General features: G+C 36.3%; 1 protein-coding gene across 1 annotated transcript in view; it reads right to left on the bottom strand.

Annotated features, from left to right (window-relative positions):
• LOC139721252 (heterogeneous nuclear ribonucleoprotein K-like) overlaps window positions 1-20,340 on the bottom strand; it is a 92,393-nt gene extending 72,053 nt beyond the window's left edge. The window contains exon 1 of the mRNA XM_071632574.1: window positions 20,270-20,340. The gene's annotated coding sequence lies outside the window, so the exon portion shown is untranslated. The remainder of the gene's footprint in view (window positions 1-20,269) is intronic.
• Between the last annotated feature and the right edge of the window lie 3,345 nt (window positions 20,341-23,685).

Here is a 23,685-nt window from a genome sequence, read left to right as displayed (position 1 = left end):
AATTGGTGGAGATGAGGATTGGGCTTTTAACTATTTGCGAGATACCAAAAAACCATTTATGAAATAATACAGGTCATACCATTCTAAGAGAAATTCAAAGTTGATTAGAAGGAAATCAGTAATGAAATAGCCGAGACATCCAAAAAGAAAGTAAGACAAAGCAATCCTTTTAAAAGGTGGGTTCCACCTTTTATTAGGATTGCTCTATTTTGGATATCTCAGCCATTTCAAAACCAATTTTCATGAAATAAACATTGAATCCCTCTTGGAATTGCATGCTCTTTCATATTTCATACGAGGTTTCTTATATTATCTCACCAAAAACGTTAGAAACCTGAAGTTAGATCTCAACTAAAACTATACAATCACTTTATATATCATTATCTCAGTATGCAACTCTATACATATCATGCAAATTCCAGCAAAATTCGTGTGCATGGATTTTGCATGACAGATCAAAAAGCAAAAAATGTATACTTCATTCTATCAGTCTCATTGGTGAGTTGTTTGTTTACAGTGCCTATGGCAGTTTGACATGGGGGTCCTTACAGGGTTATTTTCTTTTCGAACGATACATGATTTATTACACCTGTCTCCAGTGTCTAACTGGGCAATTTGCATACATGGGAAGTCAGCTGTCTTTATACACATTAACAAAAATTTAAGAATAATTTTTCAGTTCATTAGTTTAGTTGTATTTCTTAGGTTTTTATCTTGACTTGTGACATTGCAAGGACATATGTGAGGATAAATACTGAAGCCTAAGTAGAACATCAACAAAAATTTAACTTATTTTTCAGTTCATTAATTTAGTTGTATTTCCTGGGTGTTTATCTTGACTTGTGACAACACTAACAAAATGCAGCCCAAAATACAATGTTTTAAACAAATAATGTCGAAGAAGGTTTAAATGCCACCAATTTCTTAACATCTGCAAAATACAAAAATCTTAATTTTGTTCCCACACACAGATTTATGTAGCCATGTCTACAGTGTTTGCAATACTTTCCAAGGGGGGCTGTTGTGTTAGAATACGCTAGATGTGTGATGTAAGTAGGGATAATATGCATGCATAGATGTGAATGTGGGTCTTGCATGAGGCATACAAGTGTGTAGCCATGCTAACACCAACACTGAACTTGAAATGACCCACAAGAAAAAATGTATGTAAATCACCAACAAGAAAAGTGGAATTCAGTTCAGCAGATGACACACATCACCAAGCCCAACACTAGCTACCAAAACAATGTTAATTTTGAGGACAATCTTCTGACACCGACTGATTTCAAGTTCGGATTATTTCTGATGATAGCATTGATGTAGCATTGACACCAGCATTAGCACCACACCACACTTCAAAGTCATCCACGGCATAGATACATGGAGAAAATATCAACATTGTCTAACAACACACATAGAAGAAGATTATTCAGCACTATAAGATATTGTGTACTATTCAAGTACCATAGTTTTCAGGCTGCAGCAATTGCACAGCCAGAACAAGCAGTACACAGGATGGTTTCCATCTTCTTTTTCCATTGTATCCATCTCTGTAAAGATTTTTATGACAAAGTTTGCCTCAACCACAAACAGATTACTCATGATTATCCAGACATTTACCTGACATAAAAAGCAGTAAAATGAAATTTAAAGAAGGTGACATTAGCAGGGCACAAAAGCCTCAGAAATATCCACGATGACTGCAATCTTAATTCATGTTTTGATCTGTAATGGTGACATTGCAGCTGACTAAAATCAACAAAATGCCCTGATTTTTTTTTTTGTCCCTTATCCTTCCACTTCTTTCTCACTCTTCACTAAGATTGATTCATTGGCTGTCTGCTACACTCAACACAGGGTCTGTACTCAAAAGACTAGTCATCTCTCTGACTGCAATTACTTGCACCTTGCTATAGTTTGAGTTCATCACCGTGGTAACAGGTTACAGCCTAGTTCTGGGAAGGCAAAAATGAATTGCTGCAGGTACAGGGAGACACCTCTCTGCTCTGATGCAATTTTCTCTCTCCCTCTCTCCTGGCATCTCTCCCCATCTTCCTTTAACTCACTCTGTCTCATTCTTTCTTTGTGACATTTCAAGCTGTACGGTGATGGTAAGAGATATATGATGGTATATCTTTCTCTCTCTCTGAATCCCTCTTGTTTTGATGAGAGATACATGGCTAGATATCTCTGCCTTGCCACAAGTAGCTATAGAAAAGCACTACATGCTAGAAAACACAGAAAAATGTGGATGAAACATTTAAATAGAGAGAAAGTAGAAGAGAAACGCAACTAAACATTGTGTAGAAGTCATCTTGGGAAATACAGTCAGTGCTACATAAACTTGCCATAGAGAGAAAACTGTTTCCTTGCAAAAATAAAACAATCAATACTGACTTAGCCAAAGAATGATCATACCCATTACAATTCTAGTACTAGTAAATGAATCTATTGTATCAGTGTTAGTGCAGGAAGTCTTCATAAAGTACTACATTCATACTACTGTTTAGCACTAAGGAATAAAAATTAACATCTCAGAAAAAAAAAACAAAAACCCAGCTACAGTCTATTTGAAGAAAGAACATGTGCACTGGGTTTGACATGTTTGTGGTAATGTCATGAGGTACAACTGACATGGAAAAACTTGGTTTACTTCCACTCTATCCTAGGATTGGCAATTGAATGAAATGACAGTAAAGCTGACATGAAATATGAAATTGTGATGATGAGTTTGGTGGCATGAAGGTTATTATGATGGCGAAGTTGAAAGATGCATTTTGATAAATATCTTGTCTTCTGGAGAGGTCATTCGCAGGCTGCTTCCAGCAATCTGGATGAGATCCAAATTATCATCATGTTTCTAATGGTGATGGAAGTGATGAAAATCTCTGTAAGTGTATCAGGCGACCTCGCTCACTGCTGACATGGACGTCTGCTAGCAAAGAATTGAAGTGGACAAACACCCTCCAATAGACGTAATCATTCCATGCCATCTAGGATGGCATCTCCTTCGCTCTCATTTCTTGGGACAATCAACTTTTTCTCAATGCTGCAGTAAACATCACCTCATTCAGTACTCATTCAAAATTTTTTTCTTCTTCTTAGAGGAAGCACATATGATAATTGCCTTGTAATGACAGTCAAAAACAGTGATAAGAAGATGAAATAGGTTGAAGATCCCCATTCTGCAGACTTCTTCCCATCATCAAAGTCCCCATCTCTTCTTACTCTCTGCTCTCAAACAACTGTAAGTCTGCCCCATCATAAATATTCCCTGGTACTGCTATGACAATATTCATGTAAACTGACAACCATATTTTTTCTTTTCCATTTGTCCTATTCAGTTTGCTAAGAAAGACATCGTGTAGATGAAACCTCTCAAAATATTGAAAAAAAAATAGATTGTTGAACTGGTTATTACAAAAAGCATGAAAGCCATATTTGAAAGACGATGAATTGGCACCTAGCTATTACCGGTAACTTCAAGTTGACAGTTACAAAAGCGAGTCCCAGTGCACACAAGTGTGTTTACCCAATGGTCCCATTGTGATTTAATTCCTGTCACAAACTAGTAGCCAGAAATATGCAACAGGTTGGTAAGAAAATGTTCAGATTGATACCATGTGTACAATATCTCATCTCTTTTCCTCCTAGGGCAGGAAATATACGAGCACTTTTAATCATCAGCAGATAACCATGTCCCTTGTGGGTTGAAATGTAATTTTTGTTAGGTATGTCATTTCATTCAGATTCAAATCATGGGAAACATAAAGACAGATAGAAATGAGGTAGGTGATGAACGCTTGTGATGTGTCGTAATTGTGGACAAATTTGGAGCTACAGTCAAGATTACATCATAGTATGTATTACACCAAAACCCTGGCACCAAGGAGTATGATTCAGTCTATTCAGAGAACATGAGATGTTGAAAACAGCTCTTTACAAATGTGAACATTATCAATTTGAGCAATACAGGCTGAAGTGTCTTTTCATAGCCTATCACCATCACTTCTAGTCTTACCTGCTGATGAATATATTGATAGATGAGGAAAGAGAAGAAAAGAAGGAAGACTAGAGAGAAGGGCAGAATGAAAGAGAGTGTGAAAAGAGGGGCATTCTCTGTTCTGCCTAATTAGGCTCACCTTACGGAGGCTGGCTTGCCTTCTCTGTCAGCCTGAAGGAAGACTGCTCAGCACTCCTCAAAACAAGACCTCATGTTGGATGTCAGGCAGGAGTACCAAGACACTGTATTATCGTAATGGCACTTTTTGCTTCTGGCCCCGGCAGCCAAATAGATAGCACTCTTTCCCCTTTTCCACAGAAATTAGCATTCTTGTCTTGCTAACGAAAAAAAAAATATATATATATATTTCAGCAGAGAAAATCTGAAGACACTGAGAAGAGAGTGAACAGGATGACTTTTGATTCATCTCAGTTTACTCAGCTACACTAGTTAATGATCGCAAAATCTGTGGGTTGTTGACTCTGCACACTTATTTGAAATGAAATATGTATGGAATCAGTTAATTACTACATTTCACCTACTTTAGATTAAATCAAACAGCAGTCTGTAGTCAGTCAACCTTAATGTGAATGTATTTCAGTGGCTGAATTAATCAAAGACTGCTAATTGAAATGCAATCGACATGTATGCTTTCCTTTGTCTTTCGTTGCTTTGTCTATAAAACAAATAATGCATGCTGCATAATTCAGGTATGAGTGCTTACTATTTACCATCAAGCTTTCATTCTGAACCTAATAGCTGATGATAGTTGAAGATTGATTGCCCTGCAGTATAGTTGCCAGCACCTTTGGCAGTTTTAGTAAATTCACCATGGACATGTGACATAAAAGAAGGGTCAGTAGTCTCTATCACCAGACACTGATGGTACTTCACTAATGTGAGATTACCATAACTCAGTTGCTACAATTTTGCTCATTCAGAAATATGACTAATCCTTTCACTGGCTGCCCATTCACTGGCCAGCAGCCAGCCCTGCCATTTTGAATTATACTGTCAACATGGTAACTAAGCAACTGATGCATTGATAAACTAAGATGAAGGTTGAATTATGAATGGAGAGGAGATAAAAGGCCTAATGCAAATGAAAGAAATGGTTTTGACATGATGAGAGTGAGGAGATTGAGAAAAAAAAAAGCAGCATTGCAGCCTGTGTGTATAACCGTGTCCAAACTTCTCATCTCGCTGGCTCCTATATCTAATGAAAGTGGCATGGGGTTGGGGCAGGTCTGTACAGTAAACTTCTCCTCGTAACTCCATTTTTAAAGGGGGGGGGGGGGAAGGCTTTTTGTTTTTTCCATGTCAATTTTCATGTCACTGGATATGGGGCTCCCCTTATCTGACCAACAAAATGTGTGTACATTGCACCTCTGTCCTTTTGATAAGATACGCAGGGCAAATGAATGCACACGCCCTGCCTGTTTGCACGGTGCGACCCATTGATTGAGCACGGCAGATTTACACCATAGACCTTGTCATATCAGTTTCTCTCTTCTCTATCATGCAGATCTTAAAGGAAAACTACCATCTTTTGGTGGGTTTAGGGTATCTCAGACTGTTAGAACCTAATATCAAAATCCCACAGACTGATAAAATTTCCCTCTAGTAAGACTTCAGGAGATATTACTCTTCTCCCTCCAATCTAGTACCCACACAAAAATGCCACTTGCTCATTTAGCATGTTCCTCACACAGTTGTCTGTAACAATGTCTGAAAAGTAAAAATGAACATATTTCTAGAAGTTGTAGATCTTAAGATAAATAACTTTATATTGTAAACACATTTGGCATCCCTTCGTTTTTCAATGTCTTCTTTACAGCAGTGGAAAGCAGAAGATGAACTCATGAAAGGTAACATATTTTTTTTTGTCCAATGCAGGAAAAAATCCTACTTTCTGGTAGGATGTAAATACTAAAAAAGAGCTGAGGGAAAGACTACACATGGATTGTAAGGAGTTCAAAAAAGGGAGACATTTTATATATTTGAAAGATAGAAAGATAGAGAGAGTAAGAGAGAAAAACTGCATTTAGAGTACCAGGAGATAGAATAAGGAGAGATTCATATGTGAGTGAGCTGCATCATGGCCTAAAGTAAATATTATTGCTCCTCTTTGATACAATTTCAAGAGGTTTTTCAGTGTCTTGCTTCATCTATTTCCAATATTGAAGTCACCAATCCTTCTATATTGAAAGAATCTATTGGCAGTAAAAACCCAAATCCCTACCCCCTCTGTGAGGCTTCTGGTGCATTCACCTGCTTTCTAGCTAAGGTAGTTTGAGTATAAGAGAGGCTTAATAAGACATATCATCTAAATGACCTGAACATGGTTAAGAAACTTAGATAGACAATATCTCTCTCATTTCTTTATTATTGTTTTCTTTGGTATCTTTATTCCTCTTTGGGATATCCTGCTAGCTAATATTTGGCAGTCACAGAAGTTATAATGCAACAAAATGTAGTGCAAGATCAAAAGTGACAAACTACAAAATGCACAGCTATTTCCATGTAACATTTAAGTGTGACAGTAATGAATGGCTGTAAGATTAGCCTGCTTCAATGAGGTTATCCATGAACAAAAAAAAAAAAGCCTAGAAATGTTGCTATGGCAACTGGTATGCCTCAGCTTTTTCACATTATTCTCCCAATATGTATACAGAACATCTTGCCAATGTGAGACGATGAGTTCATATGACTGGCAAGTAATCACCATTTGTATACACCAATTTTCTTGATATTACTTTGAGGCATTGTTAAAATGTTGACAAAGACAGTGAAATTTTAGCATTTTCTCAAGATTGACCTTTGACCGCATGGCCAAAAGCTTTCCCTACATAATCATTGTCCTGTATATACAAGTTAAATCAAGTGCATACATTAACTCAATTCTAAGATACAGCTCTGTACAGAGAAAATGGTGTAATTTCACCATGAAGGAGTATAATTTTTGCATTTGAACCTGACCTATAAACCCTAATCTTTGACCTCATGACCCTGAACCTCCCTTGAAAATAATCGTACGGCAGTACATATGCACTGACTTTCATGACACCTATAGCAATTTCCAATATATGGAGAAAAGTGTGAAACTGTAGCAATTTCAGATGACTTTTGACCCCGTGACCTAAAACGCCATCTAGAAAATCTTTGCCTGTTACTGGTACATATGCACAATTAAGTTCCATGAAAATACCTTCGGGTATTATATCAGATATAAGGGGAAATGGTAAAATTTCAGTATTTGACATTGGCCTATGACCTATGACCTATGGCCTATGATCTTTGACCTTGAGAGTGTGTGCTCAAAAGTTGACAAGTTTATCACGATCATGAAATAGCGCACTATTTGATAATTCATGAATTCAAATTAATGGGCTAATTTGAAAGATTTCATCACGAAAACTTCTCGAGTTAAACTTTAGAAATGTTGATATAGCTTGTTATTAATTCTCTTCAGGCTGATGTGAATAAGAAATGAATTAGTGTGCTAATTTCTAATTGCAAAAAAAAGGAAGAAAATCTCAAGATTGGCTTTTCATTGGGCTGCTGTGAAAAGGCCTTTAGTGGGTCATCACATGGCAAGCTTATCCAACAGGTGTCCAGGTGGGCTGAAGTCTGGGTTGCTGGCTGGCCATTTTGAAAGGTCCATTACCTTATTGTGCAGGGAATGATGTCTAAGCTCTTAAAGGGCATACTGTTACTGTTGCCATATGGGATTACATCTGGCCTATGGTCCACACTTTTGGCAAAGTTATTGGCTGAAGAATCCTCTCAGAGTAGGTGATCTGCTTGCTGACAGCTGGTAATGGTGATGACTTGTTGAATGTTGCCTCCAGCTAAGATGCCATCCTACATCATCATACATCTCCCCCTGGTGATGTAACATCATTCATCCAGCAGTCAACACATCATTCTTATCATCCTTACATCTCCCCATTGCTCTTCTCTAGGCAGAATGAGTTTTGTCTCATATTATCATCCCTGCGACTATGAGATTCTCATTTCTACTGGACATATTGCTGAAAGCATAGCAAGCTGCCAGACGAGGGGTCAGTCAAGGGGTCAGTCACGGGGTGGTCAGTTGGAGGCTTCCCGGAAGTCTTACACTCATCAAGATTCACCACTGTATACATGGCTGCTGTCTTGGTCTTCCATGTGGTGACTATGTTGGACTAGAGTTAACTTGCATGTAGATTTCTCAGTCTATTATTTGTTTATGTCAATCTTTAATTTTCTTTCTTTTTCATATAAACAATATACAAATTAATTACTGCTGTCTTAAATGAGACAGATGAGACAGGTGCACACAGACACACACACTCACTCACACAAAAGTATATACTTTCAAAAAAAAGTTTATCTGCAGCATGACAAATTTTTGGTAAAAAGTGAGAATTTGACATTTGAGTCAATGACCTCTCCAATGAAAAAGGCTCTCCCTAAAGAAGGATCACATAAGACCAGTCGATATCTACACTATTAATACCCAAGATCATGCATACATATCATGATTATTACCTATTAACATACCGTATCATCCATATATCATAACTATTAACTATTAATACCATCTATCATGCATCATTAATATTCCTTATCATGCACAAGTATACAACCTAAATAAAATCTGCTTGAACTGCCAGTACTAATAAAGAAAAAAATGCCTCAGATAATATGTTGAATGTATGATTGTTTCTCTGGGGTTCACAATACTGACTTTAATTTTGACATACTGGCATTTTGATGAAATGTATGATATGACAAATACAGGTACTCCTTTTGTTTTAAGTATTCAGTAGCATTTCAGATTATGACCTGCGTCTTTTGATAAGCTGATTTCAATCAGCTTTTTGCCAAAATTCTAAAATTTCTTTGCTCTCTTATACTGTAATAACATCATGAGGATTGGTGAACATACAGTATAAACATTTCACAATTTTACCCTGACATAAAGCATTTCATATTTTTCTGTCAAATTCCCTGAATAATAATTATATGCATGCAAAAAGTTTGACAAAATAGCATACTTTTACTCCTTCTTTGGTGTTATTGCATAAACAACTTGCTTGTATGCCACCATAACTTTCTACAGTACTTTGCATATCAGTTAAGAGGTAATTCTTTCTGAACAGGTGGAAACCAAATGTCAAACATCAACTCTAATATAATGTGTTTAACCCATATACAGTGGTGGCGTAATGTAGTTTATAAGCTGCTGGTGCCAGAGCCTATTTCACGCCTGTTTACTAAACTGTGCTGTCTCAAATTCAAGGTGATGTCACAAACACTTAAATGAGAAGAAAACTATGGAAAACTAGAAAAGTCAATTGAAAGAGAAAGTAATGGTCTTTAATAAAGTAATATTTACATATTAATCATAAATTCATGAATAATCATATCGCTTTAAAAATAAAGTCAGAGGAAACCATTAATGAAAAATATTTATAGTCTTTATAAAGAAAAAAATACTATCAATTATGATGTCTTCATAACATAAGCTTTCCACTGGTATAGCTTATAGGGTATAATTCTTATAAATATGAAGAAATATTGAATGAAAATTTACAAATGGCTGTGGACTGGTGTGATATAACTAAACTCTATGGATGGGATGAGAGTAAAGTACTTATGTGTACAGCAGTGTTCGATCTCACATAGATGTAGACTTATTCTTTCAGCTGTAAACCTCAAAAGTGAATACCAATCTAAACAACAGAGACAGGAAGTATGGCAAAAGAATGTGGGATGTCAGGTCAGAGTTCACAGGTTATAATAAGAGCTATATAAATGATGTCATTGTCAAAAGCCATTTCTGCTATGGATTATCCCATATATTGGTGTTTGCAGCAATTGTGTGAAATAAGGGATAACCTGTAGATTGGCAGATATGGGAAAATCAGTGAATTAACAGACTTTTGTTCTGTGATTGTCCTCTATGTCCAACTACATCCATTAATTATAAAGTTTGTCTCCAAATATTTGTGACCTTCATGCCAAACTACAGGATGAAGTAATAGACCTAAGAGGGAAAGTCCATACTGATGTTATGTTGCTACATATTGTATGTATGTATGGATGGAAGTAGATTAGTGAAAATTTGGGCAAAAAGTCAGACAAACTGATTAAATTCATAGAGTAAGACAAACTAGCAACTCTGTGTAATGTATTTGTTGAACAGCTCTCCATTTATATTGTACATTGTACACACAATTTGACTAGTTTTTTATTTTTCTAAAACATTTTGGCACAGAGAGAACTTGTCCACTAAAAAAGGACATACAAATATGTATTAGTCATGGCATATGCCACGATCAGTTCTAAAGATATATATTTTTTTTTCTTAGAGAAAAATGAATAGGCCTTTTGTGTACAAAACAAATGAAGAGCTACTCAACATCTATCTCACAGAGTTGCCAGTTTATCTTGCTTTTTAAACTTTAACATTTCATAACTTCTTGTATGTGTCTATTTTTTTCATATTTTCACTCATCTATTCACTGTATTTTATGCTTTCATACAAAGCAACATAACATTCGGATGTACTTTCCCTTTAACCTAATGCAACATTTTTGCTCTTAATGTAATAAGCTGACCAGAAATTTATGTCTCTTTTGACATAGTGTTATAAAACAACATAAAACTCTTTGAGAGGTAGGATATTCAGTGATATCTGAGACCATTTCAAACTCTGTACCTGACATTTTTTAATGTTTCTGCCAGAGCTAATCCCTTAATTTCTTTTCAAATTTAAACTAGAGACAAGCTTGATTAATAACTGAATCATACATATAAGACATACTAACAACAGAGTGGAAACGACAGATGGATGCAAGGATCCACTTCCAAATGATTACATGAGATACCAAATGAACACAATGATCTTTTAATATACACCTTCAAATAAGCCACGTGTTGGCATACAAATCAGTCAATTCTAAAACTATTACCAAACTACTTTCCCCATACTAGTCATATGAAAGGCTCTTTGGAAGTTGTGCTTCATAGTTTATGGAACATTTCCACACTAAAGTCTTTGTCTAAACTCGTTTAAGTGCTATTACCCACACACAAATGGGGTCATAAAAGCCTTTGACAAAGTATGGAGCTATGTATGTCAGGCACAACCAATGTCATTACCATGGCACTTCTTTCCCAACAAGAACACAACAACCTCCAAATTGCCTCCCCATCAACAGCCTTACTGAGGCTGTTACTCTTCTACCACCCCTCAGCCTGTCATGAATTATGAATTTCTAATCTACTAATGGGTTGTCATCAGCTCTGACAAGGCCTTTATAGTTGATGTTTTAATATGAAGGCTCACTTTGTAGTATTGAGTGCAAGACTGCCTTTTCCAGCTCCATTCTATGGCTTTAGCATGCAAACATTTAACGACATGAATACATGTATGGCACTGCCAGCACTCCATTTTCTCTACAGAAATCAGCCATCCCTCCATGATGGAAGTGCCTGAATGATTTTAATAGAATCTTTGACAGATGAGAGAGAGAGAGGTGAAATGGAAATGAATGCCCAATTCTCATGGCATTCATTAATTTTGAAGCTTCCATCTCCACTTTGCGCTCCCTTACAGAAATGCAATTAAAGTCATGTTAACAAGCTGTATGAATTCATGAATATCTCATTTGACATAATCCTAAACTATTTGAGTATGAGTCACAGTAATGGAACAAATGTATTCATCTCCTAATATTTGTGGAAATGCAAATTCATGGAACATTAATCCATTTGAAAGAGAAGCAATTTTCTTTCATCATTCCACATGAGATAAAGCTAGTGTAACTTCAATCATCACCAAAGTTGGAGATTAGCTGACACAGTATGTAGCAGTCCACAGGAGACTATCTGAGAACTTGCTTTGAGGTATCTCTCTACCTTGCTGAACATTTCACATATATCCTTACATTTCCAAATACAACTCACTCAAATGCAGGTATACTGTTAAATATCCCTCCCTCCCAAAATTCCAGAATTCAACATTAAGAGATGAATTATTTTACAGAACACAAAGAGAATAACAAAATGGCAATTATGAAGGGACTCTTTCATATGTAATGATCCAACCTGAAAACACAATTAAGCAGTCATAGTATTTCCCATCTGTTACACCTAACAGAGACTGAGAAATTCATCTCGTTTTCTTCAAAGCCGAGCCTTCTAAAAGGCAAGGGGAGTAGGCAGCCATCCAAAGCCTGCAGCAGCTGCAGTACTCTTCGCCAAATCCCCACAACTCTGCTCTCCCTCAAGACATGGTACGCTTGCTCCAAAAAACCTCAAATACCATCTCAAAATCCCTGTCGCTCAGAGTTGCTAGGTGACGGATCAGGAAATTCCAAGGTTCAAGCAGCATCAGGAAGGTGGGCGGTTTACAGATTGAATATGAAAATGAGCTTGACTTATTTCTGACAAACATATCAGGGCTCATATTACATACTACTCATTACATGCTCTTGGCTGTGAGAATTGCTATTTTTTGTGGGTTTTTTTTTTGGTCTTTTAAGAGAAAAATAACACCTTCTGATACTCCAGAGAGAATATTTCATGAGCCAATTGCCACATATCACAGCAGATTTCATGTGTTTATGTTAAACATGGGCAAAGCATAACTAACACTGGTAATCTATTAAGACAGGAAACAATTGTGATTCAGGGGTTGAGAAAATATTAAACATATACCCAAACTTCATCTGTAATTCAACATAATGGAGGCCATGATGTGACGAATTGCTGTAAGAAATAACTATTTGTGATTTTCACTCACTTCCTGCAATTTGTAAGAGAAAAAGAAAGATGTACTCACAATTTGATGAAAAGATGCTATAGTTCTGGGCAAGTTTTCAAAATGTACTCAGTCGCTTAATATGGATTGGTGTGGCATTTAAAAAGAGCTCAAAGTTCATTGCCATGTGAAAAGACTGCTGACAAATCAAATACTGTATACGCTGAATATTTCGCGAGGTTTTTATATTCGCGAATTTCGCGAGTCAGGTGCTATTCGCGAAATTAAAGACACGCGAAAATACTGACTCTGATCCCGATGTAAATGTGACGTACACATGTACACTTCTCCGTTCAATACAGGCCTCCACGATCACGAATTTAACCACTCGCGAAATTGTCGGGAAGTCCCGATTTGTGAAAATTTAGACTTGCAAAATATATGGCGTATGCAATAGCTATTAAGTCTTTATCAATATGAAGTGATAGCCAGTCTGTCAGTTTACTAATGATTGATAAGAAATCATCAGTTAAGTATGCAGATATAAAAATCAAACATATTTTCACATTGTTGCAAATTTTCATATTAACCAAACACATATTTTCTTTACAAACTAGAACTATCACTGAAGGTGATTAATACCCCCGCTCCAGCAGACTCAGACTCCTATTAAAAAGAATTGAACCAGGGTTAATCAGGTACAAACACACAGGGCATTTTGCACAAATACACCTATAGAGCTTGATACCTGTAGACCAAATTTGACCTTAATCGCTTAAATGCTTCACTTTGATACAAAAATATGTGGTTACAATGACAATGCTTTTTTCTGACACTAACACAATGCCGTCTTGCATTAAATCTACACCTATAGATCATACATACTAAAATTGACCTTAATTTTTTGAATGCTTGAATGCTGCAAGATTTCAAACGGACTGCACACCCACATGCTGATTCCTATTATATACCCTCTTATACACTTTGTGTATGCAGGGGTATAAGTGTAATTCTCTACCATTTAAAACACTTCATGAATTTTTGGTTTTTGCCAATACGTCTGAATTATGTGGTTCAGTTTTAATCGCAGTGCATGATAGCATTGCATAACAAGGTTTAAGCTACCAATCTTCAACAGTGATATACATTTAAATTACAGTCAGTTTTCTATAAATTCTAAATGTAGTAATTCAAAACCTACACAGACTGAAGAAAGCGTAATAAACATTATACCATTACAGATAATCTTGAAAAAGATATGAAAACTGTGCAACTCTTCAGATTATACGGATAGGGCTTTCTTCTGAAGCACTAGCACTGTGGGAGATAGCTTTCATATCAGTACAATATCTTTGTCTTATCATCCAAATTAGGATTTTATTATTTGTTTTATATTCTATATTTACCAGTTTAAGTTTGGAATGTTTAAATAGCCTAAATCCAGATCTACAGAGTGTTACATGGACCATGGGGTTACTATACTTTGTAAGACTCAGAGTATGTTGGTTTGAACAGTTTGTGCATTGTGTGCACCCTAAATAATTACAATTGTAGCTAACCTAAATTTTATGTCATGCACATAATGCACAATACATTTAGGTTGCATTGGCAAAAATCAATTCTTTGATGAGCCTAGACCTCATGTGAAATGCTCATGCTATATTACTATGAGAGTTCCATGCTGCCATGCCAATAGCATAAACGTATGTTTGTTGATTCCTTTAGAATTTGACGGTGTCTGCCAAAAATGCCAACCCATTTGCAATGCCAAAAGTACTATCCCATGGGCTAATCTAAAATTTTAGAAAGGAGTTTGGACGATTAGAGTTTGGCTGACTAGCCTTTGCCATGTGATCGGCTGTTAAAAAATAACACTAAAAGAGTCATATTGTGCGTGATATGTATATAGCATCAGATGATTCCTGGTGAAGAGCCTATAATCAATTACAAATAGAGTCTACTATCCTTCAAACATGGCAGAAACACTTGCTAATCCCCACAAGAAACACACACAGACACACCCGACAACCTATAACCGAAGGCGACACACAGATTGATCTAAGATCAAAATGTAGAGATAGATCTGCCAACTGAAGATGACTAAATGCTGACTTAAACTCACTATCTAAAGCTATAGGGGGTGTAATAAATCTTAATTTACAGTGAGATAAAATAAGATAATTTCTATTGCTGTCATGGAGACACAAAAGAAATGGAGTATTCTGATAAAAACATCTGAACAAAATGCAACAAGACTTAAATGTCTTGAACTTTGCCAAGTGACGTCACACTCAGTGGGCAGACGGGTGGTAATTCTAAGAAACTTATTTCTTTTTCCCCCTCTAACCATCAGGGTTTTCACCCACCTGTTGAGATTAGGTGCCCGATAGATATCAAATCTGCCACTACAAACCCCCAGTTTACCCCATTCTACCCCTAAAAACGGGACACTAATTTCTGACAGACCTGGGTGCCTTAAGCAGTTCAACCAATTTTATCTCGTAAGATGAATGAAAAATGCTGTGAGGGACTTAATTTGCTAGTGGACAATGGATTAAAAAAAAAAGGAGAAAAAAAAAAACCCTGAGTGGTATGTGCCATACAGAAGGAATATATTAAATTGTAAAAACTTGACAAATGATGAAAATGAGACAAATCAGAAATTACTATTGTAACAAAATCATATCTTCAGAAAAATGTGGTTCCCAATGAAGGGTAATGGTAAAATCTCTCCCTCTTTTTGTCTGTCTCTTCAACTTCAGAAAACCAATAATAGAATAAATGTTTATGAAAAGGCATGCCAATATAAGAGAAAATGTAATTGTACAGATAAGACTGAAAATAGTTGTTGGATGAGAACAATATTGCTGGTTACTTAAGAGTGAAACAACTGAGGCAGGCATTAGCATACATTCATGAATTTTTCTGCACAGTAGCCATATTAAAGTGATTGATATTCTCCATGACAGAGATGGATAATACAGTGTAGATGATTTTGTAACTGACAAAAACACCACCACCACCAACAACAAACTCTCAATCAAAAATGTAATATGTTGACGAACATCTATAGGGATTTTGATCAACCTTCCAATCAAAGGTCTGGACATGCTGAGTGGTATAGCATCATCCCACAATCAGAATGGCTACAAATGACAGCTATCATTTACTGACAACCCAGTTTCTATGAGTCTGTATCATCAGAGACTGATGCAAGCACTGGACAGCTGCTTTAGTCATGTTGTCTTCACCTCAAAAATACCTTCTTTCAGGTTTATCTATTCACTTCAAAGAGACATGGAATGATTAACAGATGTTGCAGAATATTTTCAAGAGTCTGAATAATATTTTCATCTTGAGTCTGCAAGCTGTTATGGCTCAAAACACAGTGACTGACATATAATATCGGATGTGCCCAAGTTTCAGTGTTGTAAATCATATACATCACTATCATGCAGAAAAGTGTCTTACAGTATGATGTTTTTTCCATGTAACTTGATGACTGCTAAAACATGTGATTATAGAAATTGATATGAAGTTTGGTAAACGTTGGGCTCTTCATGATCACTTTTTTAATACCCATCACATAATTACAAGCCATATAATGGTCATGTGACTAAAGGGCCTTCTTCAGGTGGCTGTAGGTCATATGATGGTGCACTGGTAAATTATCACATTCTTCAAACTGCATGATGTGCTAAAATACCTACATACACTGTATATTTATCTAAACAAGAAAAAAAAAAGGTAAATTCAATTTGAACCTCACAAAAAGAAAAGATGGTATAAGCTTTAATGTCTTTAACATTTAAGTGATATGTTCATCTTCAGATACCATGGTAGAAATCCAGTCATGCCAGTGGAAATTACTCAGCAAATACTGCTTTGTTGTTTCTATTTGTCTCTCATGAACAGCAAAAGAAATGGTCAAACCAGTAAATGATACATGTGCAAAAGATAAAAGAAAGGAACTTCTACAGAAGTCTCTCAAAGGTGTGGAGAGCAGTCTGTGCTGACACTACAGCTTGGTTTGCAATCATAACATAGAAAAGAAAACAGTTAATCTATACTAGCTCATAATATTGTGAAAGAAAAAAAAATCTTCTAAAAAAAAAGGATGGTGTACAACAGACTGCAGAGGTAGCCAGGAATCATAGAAATGTAGAATCAAAGCGTACTGAGGTGAGAATAAATTCCTTCCCAGATATTTACTACATTTTTATTTCAATCTTTTTTCCCTCTCACCTTGGTATCATGCAGTACCCGGCTACACGATACAATCGCAGTCAAGATTCCCTTTTGTAAGCTATTTCACAGCATCTATGCAAATGAGTTGGGACTACCCGAGGAGTAACCCTACAGATGGCATGTCCTGATTGGCTAATGGCACTGCCAATGACAGGGAGCCATGTCACAGCCCCTCTCATTGGCTGACTTCTGACATTACAGTTCAGTATAGCTGGGATGATGTGGACAGAGAGAGTATGACAGAGTGAGAGTAAAGGAGGGAGAGAGGGAGGGAAAAAGTGGGGGTGGGGTAATGACTCGATTGACGAAGCGTGTGGGGCATTAGAGCTCAGCTCCACTGCTGGTGATCTGGCCTGGACAAAATTCTCTCTTTTAAAATTTGATATCAAAATGCAACAGTTAAGTAATATGTGGTAGGCAGCGGTGAAGACACGGAGGGAGAGAGGAAACAATACATATTGATTGGGGGATGGCCTTGCTCTTTGATGCTTGCTCTCTGCATCAAAGCCTAAAGTCACCTACAAACACGAAAGAAAACCTCCAAGGAAGGGGAGGCAATGAAATATCAAAGAGCACGCAATTTCAATAGAGTCATAGAAACCAACGTTGGAAGCAGAGCAATTGAATTCACTGCTGTAGTAAAGAACATGCTAAATAAAATCACAATAAGTACTTTTCCCTGCTATTTTCCTTTCTTGGATGACTGCAGAATATTTTGCCTGCCCGGGGGAAAAGTCGATTTCTGAGCACTGCTTCCAAATTGCAGCCTTGTAGATTTTTTTTTTCTCCCCACTTTTGAGAGAGGGAAGGCTCAGTAATATAGGGTAATGTGGTTTCAAGGGAACACACGATGACATACTCTCATGAATTTTGCATGGTGATGAAAATTTAACAAAACAACATTCGCATACATTCTCTCCTGATGGTGATATGTATTAAACACACAGACATGCAGACATACACACACACAGACAATGTATTTCATGACTTGATAAGTAAAAGGACTGAAGCACAGACTGAATATAGTTTTTCCTCTTCTACTTCTCTACAGGTGGCACTAGTGCTCCTCAGGAGTAATAGAGGAAAAAGAGTGGGTGAAGGAAGACAGGTTGGGCCTACTCCTCAGTTCTTTCACTGCAGATCAGATGACATGAAGTTCATAGGTTTTTTACCTTTCAATTATTGATTCACTTTCATTTCACCTACTTCAAACATGGATAGACCGAGCCAGCTCTGAGACATGGTGCCATCTCCCTGGTGTGTCTCATCATTTCAAGGAGTATTTCTTCCTCTTCAGCCGAGACTGCTCCAGATTTTACACATTTAACTCAGTGAGATAACACATACCGTTACTGGTGATAGGACACAGTTTATTAACTATATTCAATGAAACATTACATTCAGCACTGTACAAGTACATTCATTTCTTTTTCCATCAACCAAACTTAGAGTTTCTTTCTTCAGAAACAAGGTGAAAAGTCATGGTAAAATTATGTTTAAACAGCTGAGTTCTTGATAATAGCAAGTGTCTCTTTTTTTTCTCTTTTTAAGTATATCTATTGCCATAGTGGACAATGGGCAATCAAATAATACTGTAAAATGGGGAATGTTCGTGTGCCTTTTTATTTCACGAATTTCGCGAGAGCCAAGATTCGCAAAATTAAAATGCACATGAAAGTTCTTGTCAAAACTATATGCATTGAATGTTGGAGCGAAGTCGCAAATATTTCATGCCGCAAAAAATGCCATCGGCTCTAATTTGTGAAAATTTCATGCCGTGAAAAACGCCATCAGCTCCAATTCACGAAAATTTAATGCCGCGAAAATATTGTGTTTTACAGTATGTCTGAGAGGGCTTTTGGTATAATACTGCCACTCTGCTAACAATAAACATCTCTTCCACATTAAGAATAACACACTAAAGCCAATGTTACTTAAAAAAAAAAACTATAATTGGCACACCTTGCTCTTGCATTGCGCATCAAACCCTTTGCAAGGATTCTACACAATTCAGAGAAAAGAAGTGAGGAGAGAAGACTGACCAAAGAACTAACATGGCTCAAGAACATGTTCCTCAGATCGGGAAATGTAGGAATATTCTCCAATATATGGTGAAAGGGTCAAGGTGCTGGCTATGGCATGATAATTAAAAAACAAAATCAAACAAAAACACTTACACTAAGACAACTGAGACACATGAAAATCAGATTCATTTTGATTATCATCACTCTCATCAATCTGTATCACTACATAGTCGGTCTTCAAGTCATCAAAATCACTACACTGACTAATGTTTCACGACTTACTTCTTCTGATACTATCATCTGTGCTCCTTACTTGAAAGAAAAGAGGGAAAACTAATGACGGCTAGCCACTGGTAAACTTCTGATATCAGGTATAACTTTACTAATGGGAGCAGTGTAAATAGAGGAAAGTGATACCTTATTAAAAATATCAGCATTGTATCATTTTTTACTCTCATCTACATGTACACTCTACTTCTAGATGTCATAAATTTGAGATAATCACATTTACGAATACCACCCATCACCTCAAACGCCATGCGTGTTATTGCATTACATCGTTCATCGTCATAATCTTTACTGGTATTGCAGGCTAATTGACGAAAATTATTCAATCATTCTAAGGACACATTTTGCAAGAATTAGCCATGTAATGATCACTATCTGCAATGTGTGAGTTTAATCATTATCATCCCTGTAATTGTTATAGCTATTATCATTATTAATGTTGATTCCTCGTGCTTGCTATAGCGGCACATTGATGCCTGTTGCCATGGTGAAATACACAGGAAATATTAGGTGTGGTTGGCATGCTGTTGGTTGTGACAAGACAGCAAACAGTGATGGAATGATTAAAGGAACTCCATGGTCAAGAGAAAAAGTGCAAACACTGTCAACATTTGCAAACCAGTAAAAATATGAGTGCATAAATTCTTATTTTTTTCTTTGACAACCACAATGTAAGTCAGCTGTAAAAAAGAAAATTGAGTTCAATTGAATTGCTGTAAAGTACAAGTCCTATATGAGAAAGGGGGAAGCATGACAGATTGTAAAAAATGAGAGATAGAGAGAGAGAGAGAGAGAGGAAAGTGTGCAAAATTAGAAATAAAGTAAAGAAGAGAGAGGGAGATATGAAGACACAAGAGGAGAGTGTGTGTAAAGCTTAGAAAAGAGAAAATTTGAAGAAAGAGCTACCCAGAATTTGATTCAATATATTCCAAATTTGTGACTGCAACTCACCAAGTGAGAAAACAAAGAGACCGTTTAGATTTCTTGGCTCCTCGCTAATATCAAATCAGGTCAGAGATCTGAGGAAGAGAAGTGGGGAGAGGTAAACAACACAAAGGAGAGATATATGAAGAAATTATGATGGCATATAATTATATTATCCAAGTGACTGGTCACAGCCATTGATATACTGTGCTATTACTTGAAATGTACAATTACAAGATAATAATTACAGAAAAGGACAAGGAAATGCCTGAAACAAATAAATAAAAAAACATGCAAAAGTGAAAGAAATAAGAAAGGAAGAGAACATATAAATACAAAGAACACATGCATATTAATCACATTGACTACACTGACCAAATGGACAGAGGTAACAAAAATAGGCTGACTTAAATGACAGCAAGTCAAGTGAAATACACAATGAATGGCATGGCCTCCATCAATTAGTTTCTTCCAGATCCATTGCATGACAACTACTCTTCAAATTAAGAAGAAAAATACCAAAAGAACCATCTGATATTTTCTTAATATTCTAGGGTATGTGATTCCTAAAAATAAGTAGTTTCTACACAAAGTTACTCTAATAACAATGACAGGATGGTTGAAGAAGAAGCAAAACACAAACGAGGCATTTATTCAATAAAAAGCCTCTTTTTGACCAGTTGTAGAAAAATCCTTTAGACTGTAGAGGCTGAAATGGTCATATTTGTTTAATTTTTGTAAATTGTGTCAAAAGTCTTTTGATTGTTAAAAAACAAAAAGAAAAACAAAAAGCTGCTCTGCATCTGCTGTCACACTAGCCTTACAGTATCAAGTGACAATCAAATTATTATAAGATTCTTTAAATAATCATTTACTATAGATCCTTACATAGCGTATCAGGTCGTGCCCTACAATATAAGTAACCACTAAGTATGCTATGATATAAAGTATGGCAATCCCCCTCCCCCCCCAAAAAAAAAGATATGTCACTGAAAGTTAAGATTTGATTGTCATGTGAGAAGCTGCTTTGCTTAGAGTTGGCATACACTGTAGATAGTGGCACCATTTAAGGTAGCGTATCAATAATGAATCAATACCATCACGTTGTCAGCTCCTGATTGGTTATATCTGCTAATCTAATATCACTCGATATATCAATCTTCTGTCTAGATCACTACAAGCTGACTTGGCAATAACAGTGCAGTGTATTCAAACAGGAGTCAAGCTTCAGCATGCAAACTCAGTATAGCATTCATATCTACTCAAGATGGTACAACCTTTCATTTCCTTCACATGGTACACCGTAACTTCACCTTAGTTTGACAGAAATTACTGCAAGATACCACAACAAAAAGAGTAGAAAGGAAATATATCTGTCATGCAAGATAAAATTTAAACTTGCTTCAAAGACATTGATATTTCTTTTGTTCTTTTCATTGGCACAATAGCATCATGGCTATTAGTCACTCAAGGAACATTAATTACATGTTTTTAATGGTGAGTAGGTATTATGGTTGTCTTCACATCTATTATACTGGATTAGGCATGACAACTAATATGGCTATTTTGTTGGACATGATCTGCTCAGTGCAGCTTAAAAAAAGAAATCTGGAAATACAAGGGAAAACAGAAAACAGGTAAAGTTTGACAAAGTGTGAGCTGAGTAGTGTTGAATGTCTGTGGTGGGTTCATTGTGCTTTTCTGGTTTTAGTGGCTGTTGTATTCAAGTCATGTTTAAACAATGAAGGAGTGAATGTGGTGTAGAAAGGGGTTGAAGATAATCACTAACCAGAGTGTTATGCTTTCATATAATAACAATAATGATGATGAAGATGATGATGATAATAATAACAATGATAATGATACTACTACTACTACTACTACTACTACTATTACTACTACTAATACTACTACTACTACTACTACTACTACTACTACTACTACTACTACTATTACTACTACTACTACTACTACTACTACTACTACTATTACTACTACTACTACTACTACTACTACTACTACTACTACTATTACTACTACTAATACTACTACTACTACTACTACTACTACTACTACTACTACTACTATTACTACTACTACTACTACTACTACTACTACTACTACTACTACTATTACTACTACTACTACTACTACTACTACTACTACTACTACTACTACTACTACTACTACTAATGATAATGATAATGCAAATATGCGCTGTGCTAACGACCAACTCTAATTCAACCAGTGAAATAATTAATTTTCATGATAATGCTATGTTCCGCAATCAGGTGACATTTTTTTGTTGTCATTACCTACTTACAGCTGTTGCTTCCATGACAATTCTGAGGACATTTAAGAAAATCTCAAAAACAAAGCACAGCGCGTCAAGTTACTGTTAGTTTGCATAGCCGCAGCCATAGCGGCAATCATAATTCTATGGAACTCGCCTTGCATGCTCGCTTCATGCAATAGCGCTACCTCATGCAATGTTGTACTCAGCTACTGAATAATGTGTGCAAGGAAAACCCCCTTGGTGTGTGTGAATGAAGACACAAACATGTACATGCTTTTTTTTTTCTGGCAAAGGTACATTTTGCACACACGTTCTCAGTCATTGTTCATATTTGATACATACTAGAATCTGGACACACAGCTAAAACACAGATAAAACTTACCATAAATAAACAAATTGCTATGAAACATACAAAAACATGCAGAAAAGTTGAAGTTTCTGATATTGAAAATGTAGAAAAGTGATGAGTTTTGATCAGAACAAAATCCTTCAATGTTTGCTTGGTTGTTTTTTTTATTTGCATTGCCGAAGTCGGGATGAGGCTTATATGGAAGTGTGGCTTTATCACCGGCAAATACAGTAAATAAAGAGATGTGTTTTAAGTCTTAACTTGAATAAACATTGACATAGCTGGGATACTTCACATAAACACACCTCAGACAAGTTAGTCAACTTACTCTGTCTGACAGTAATAATTTAGTGGTAAATATTTTAAATGATTCATGGTTTACAGGAATGGTTTCCAGCCCCAATGACTCATAATTGAGTATTAAATGTCATATGCTCAGGAAACAAATGAATAGTACTCCTTCATACTTCAAATCTGTGGCAATGTGCTCATGATGGCATCAACATGGTCACTGTATCACTCTGCATTTATGTTATAATTTCTTGAAGTAAAGTCTTCCCAAAGACTATGGTGAGAAGATGTTAGAAGTTACAGGTAGACTCTCAAATGTAACAATGAAAGCAATGGTTGACAGGTTTTACAAAGTGTCCATAGTTTCTATTCTGGCATATTTGTCTTTTGGAGAAGATAATCTCTCTGAAATGGACATTTTCTCAATTTCAACCATCCCATCACTAAACAGTTTAACCATCATCCCTCTCCATCACATGGCTAACTTCACTCACTTTGGAGTTGCCA

Source organism: Diadema antillarum, unplaced genomic scaffold (assembly GCF_040938485.1).
Source record: "Diadema antillarum isolate AM-2024a unplaced genomic scaffold, OU_Dant_1.0 scf00000141, whole genome shotgun sequence".
NCBI lineage: Eukaryota > Metazoa > Echinodermata > Echinoidea > Diadematoida > Diadematidae > Diadema > Diadema antillarum.
This window is presented reverse-complemented; position numbering and strand designations above follow the sequence as displayed.